Source organism: Meles meles, chromosome 15, assembly GCF_922984935.1.
Source record: "Meles meles chromosome 15, mMelMel3.1 paternal haplotype, whole genome shotgun sequence".
Lineage (NCBI taxonomy): Eukaryota > Metazoa > Chordata > Mammalia > Carnivora > Mustelidae > Meles > Meles meles.
Window position 1 is genome coordinate 7014478 of NC_060080.1, and position 4696 is coordinate 7019173.

General features: G+C 47.4%; 1 long non-coding RNA gene across 1 annotated transcript; it reads left to right on the forward strand.

Annotated features, from left to right (window-relative positions):
- The first annotated feature begins 309 nt into the window (after nucleotides 1–309).
- On the forward strand, nucleotides 310–4234 carry LOC123925931. The gene is made up of 3 exons (XR_006815112.1): nucleotides 310–516; nucleotides 2839–3120; nucleotides 3966–4234. It is a non-coding gene; the product is annotated as an uncharacterized LOC123925931 (long non-coding RNA).
- Nucleotides 4235–4696: the final 462 nt, after the last annotated feature.

A 4696-nucleotide genomic window follows, 5' to 3' on the forward strand; every position in this document is an offset into this window, starting at 1 on the left:
GTTTGTGCCGCTGGAAACGAAGAGTTTGAGTTTAAATGGCTTCTCTCTCTTCCTGGAAAGGCCGGTGAAGAGTGGAGTGGGGTCTTATTTCCCACAGCTCCTCCTAAAGCTGAGGAAGATCAGGGGCTGGAGGCCAGGTGATGGGCCCTGCGTCCAGGAGCAGGGCTGGGGGTGCCGGCCACCTACGCGGGTCCCAGAGGCTAATAGGGTCTTCCCTGCAGGATGTCTTGGGTCTCCAACCTGCTGAGGTGGCATCTGGGAAGGAGATGGGGCCGGTGGGGGGGGGGGGGGGTACCATTTCCCAGAAGCCCTTGTCAAGGAGTATCTCTTAGGGATAAGTTTTCAGAGGAAGAGATGGAGTTCCCGTGGCTTTGAGGGGACCCGGTACAGCCCACCGCAATGGCAGCTGTCCTTGCTGCTTCTGGAATCAGCCCGGGCCAAGGGGAGTCACCTTGAAAAGCCAAGCTGGCCAGAGCCCACCACAGGGGAAGAGGAAGACAAGAGGTGGTTTCCTAGGTATGACGCCTGAGCTGTGCGCTCCTGAAGGGCTGGGAGAATGTGTGTGTGTGTGTGTGTGTGTGTGTGTGTGTCTATTTTTAAGGGAATGTTGTCTGAATTCCGGAGGAACATCGTTTGTTATCAGGCCCTACATTAATCACCAGTCTCTATGAGGAAAGCAGTAAAAAAGTAAGTAAAAAGTTCAGATTTTAAAGAACTAAGTATCAGTAGGATTTTTTTTTTTTTTTTTTTAGTAACACTAAGTAACGTTTAGACCTTTTCTGCGCCATTTCTTTAGCTCTCCTTGAACTGTTAACACAGAACCGAGGGTCTCTCTCTCACACACACCCTCTCTGGTCTCAGAAGGGGCAGGAGGGCAGGAAAGGTGGGCCACGTGTAGGAAGAGGCCTGGGAATGAACAGGCACGGGGGTGGGGGGGGTGACCAGGGCCAGTGATGATGTCAGAGACGGGGCGGAGGTAGAGGGCGCTGGCGGCGGGGAGGGTGGCGGGGCGGGACAGCCACTCAGGGCTTTTCAGGCACCTAAATCAATAAACACCCTTTTGGCTCAAGTGTCTTATCACTTGCAACCAGGAGAGTCCTGGGTCCCCTTCTTGGTTTGCTCTGCTTGGCTCTGCCTTGGGTCCGTCTTCCATTCTGTGCTTCTGAGTCTCCGGCTTTGTTCTCTCAAGTTCCAGATGCGGCAGGAAGTCCGAGTTTCTCTTTCTGCCCGTGGCCAGCAACTGGCCTGAAATTGGGCTTCTTTAGCCCCAGGCTGGAGTTGGTTGCCTAGTCCCAGTGGGGTAAGAGCCGAGAAATTGCCGGGGTCCTGTCCTTCCCCTATGCCCCTACACCTTTGGGGGGAAGGAGGAAAGTGGGGAGCTGAGCCGTGGGCCTTGAGGGCCTTCCAGGGACTTGGCTGTTGGCTTGCATGAGCTGAGGCGAGTGAAGTCAGCGCTCTCAGGCCCACGCTGAGTGAGCAATTCGGGTATCCCGGTCCTCTGCTTCCTGGAGCACCTTCTGGACGCTTTGGGTTATATTAACCCCCGCCCCCAAAGTGTGATTCTGCAGGGTTTGAATATGCCCATCCAGCAGCCCCATCTCGAACCTCCATAATCTCCCCACACTGGTGTCCTCAGCCGTGGGCCAAGCCTAGATAAGCCTCCCTGGGTCTGCCCATCAGGCCCCAGCGAGAAAGAACGGTGGTGCCAGCTGCCCTGGGTCTCATCAGGCCATGCAGTGGAGGGTTTGGATGGTGGGTCTGGGGAGGGGGGCGGAGCTTGGAAAATTCTGGAACAAAATTCCTAATTCTCATAATAGCTACCAATGTCTGAGGACTACCGAATGCCAGGTGCTGCGCTAGACGCCATAAATTCTTTCACTGAAGCCTCACATGTCCTGCTGAAATATTAACGCCCCATTTTCTCAATGAGGGAGGTAAGGCTTGAGAAAGAGGAAGCTTACTCAGTTCCCCAACGGATGTGGCAGAGGGCAGCAGACGAGGTCTGTCCGACTCCAAAGGCCACGTTTGGAATTATGGCCCCTCTGTTTCCATGTCCCACCTCAAATGAACCTCTGGTCTCTTGTCAAATGTTTTCGACCTCTTTCACCATACCGGGTGAGAGACAACAGTTAACAGTATCAATTTTCTTCCAAACTCAACATTGTCAGCCCATTAAAAATACTCCCATAAAAGTTAATGCTGGAAATGTAAGCCCAAACCACAATAGTTATTATTTGGGGGGAAAAAAAAACCCACCATAAAATAGGGATGCCTGGGTGGCTCAGTTAAGCATCTGCCTTTGGCTCAGGTCATGGTCCCAGGGTCCTGGGATCGAGTCCCACATTGGGCTCCCTGTTCAGTGGGGAGCCTGCTTCTCCCTCTGCCTCAGCTTCCCCTACTTGTGCTCTCTCTCTCTTTTTCTCTCTGACAAATAAATAAAATCTTTTTTAAAAATTCAAATATAAATAAAATAAATAAAAAACTCATAAAATAACAAGTGTTGGTGAGGATGTGGGGAAAAAGGAGCCCTTGTCCCCTCTTGGTGACAGGTAAAAGGGCACAGTCATTATGGAAAACAACATGACAGTCCCTCAAAAAATTTTAAATTACATTATTCTCTGCATATTTTTAGTTTTTAAAAAATGAGGAAGGAAGGAAAAAGTACATGCCACATTTTCTGGTAAACTATATCAAGCAAAGAAAATATGTGAAGTTTCTTAATTTTATTCTAAGGCAACCACTCCAAACTGTATGAGAAACAGAGTGGGAATGAAAAGATATCTGAAACGGAAATCAAATAATTGATAATTAACATTTTTGACTTTCTAAATCACGCAGATCAAGGTGGAAATCAAGACCAAAAATTCAGAAAGGTTACAAAAATGAGATCACACCCATTAAAACCTGAGGAATTTGGCCAAAATACACTCAAAAGTCCATACAGGGGCATTAATGATTTCATTAAAAAACAAGAAACAAGACAAACATGTTAACCACAACGTGGAAGTCTGGACTGGATCCTCGCACGGAGACGACCTTAGTGAGGAATGTAGCAGAATCGGAATGAAGTCTGTAGTTGATCATTTGGTACCAACGTTCATTTTTTCACTTTTAACAAAGGTAAGATGCCACTATTAGAGGAAGTTAATGAAGGGCACATGGGAACCTTCTATAACATCTTTGCAATTTTTCTATAGATCTATAATTATTTCAAAATAAAAAGTTCAGAGAGAAAGAACAGCTTCTAGCTATGCGGGGGTCACGAGGAAAGGCACAGAGAATCCACCCCGTGGCAGAGATCCTGGCTAAGCAGTGTGCACTTGACCCCTGCACGGGGGCCTTGATCTCTCTATCCCAGTCCTCTGGTCGTGGCCCTGGTGGCCCAGGTCTGCATTGTTCTGGAAGTTGCTCCTGGAAGCTATGCCCAGAGCCTCTAGCACTTTCAATAATTTTGTAAGCACTGATTCCCCCTTGTTGACGCTTTTCTCCCTAAATTGGCTACAGTAGTTTCTGCTATCCTCAAATGTCCCCTCACTGAAGTGCACGTAGAAATACTGACTGTATCTGCCCCATAGAAGGACGTGAAAAAGTCATTCAGGCTCCCTGCTCAGCGGGAGGCCGGCTTCTCCCTCTCCTGCTCCCCCAGCTTGTGTTCCCGCTCTCGCTGTCTCGCTCTCTGTCAAAGAAATAAATAAAATCTTACAAAAAAAAAAAAAGTTTACCTCCCTCTGCACAAAAAGGCACTCATCCTTGAGAGTTTTTACAGGCAAGTACTATGAACCTTACAAGAGAGAGATCACTTAAACTCTATCAGAGCAAAGAAAATATGTAAGGTTTCTTAATTTGATTCTCATGAGACTACTTAGACTCCAAGCTATGTAAGCATAGAGAACGTAAGTTAAATATTAGCAATTTTTTTGTGTGTAACTGATGCAAAATCTAAATAACGCCATTGGGTCTTGTAGAGAAGTAAAGGAGTAAAAGACCGTGATCGATACAGACTAACTCCGGGGTTAATAGCACAGATTTGGGAACAGGACCGTCTGGCTCAAATCCTAGTCTCACCTGTTTGCTACCTACCGCCTCTGTGTCACGTTCTTGGTCTATACAACGCGGGTGATGACGCGTGTACCTCGTGCAGCTGTCAGGAGTTACAATGAAAAAATCCAAGGGGAACGTGTGAAACCTACAAGAAGAACATGAGTAAACTTACCGGTGGCCATTGAACAAAATCTTCCTGAAGAAGCATGTCACGTTCATAAATGGGTGGACTTAGTATTTCCCCCAAATAGTTTATAAACTCAATGAAATTATATTTTAAAAATTCTAGTAATTGGGGCGCCCAGGGTTCAAGCTCAGTGGGTTAAAGCCTCTGCCTTCGGCTCAGGTCATGATCTCGGGGTCCTGGGATCGAGCCCCGCATCCGGCTCTCTGCTCAGCATGGAGCCTCTTCCCTCTCTCTCTGCCTGCCCCTCTGCCTACTTGTGATCTCTCTCTGTCAAATGAATAAATAAAAGTTTTTTTTTTAAATTCTAGTAATTGTTTCCAGTTTGTTTTAATTATTTATTTTTAAAGTTTTTATTTGTTTATTTGACAGGCAGAAATCACAAGTAGGCAGAGAGGCAGGCAGAGAGAGAGAGGGAAGCAAGCTCCCTGCTGAGCAGAGAGCCTAATGTGGGGCTTGAACCCAGGACCC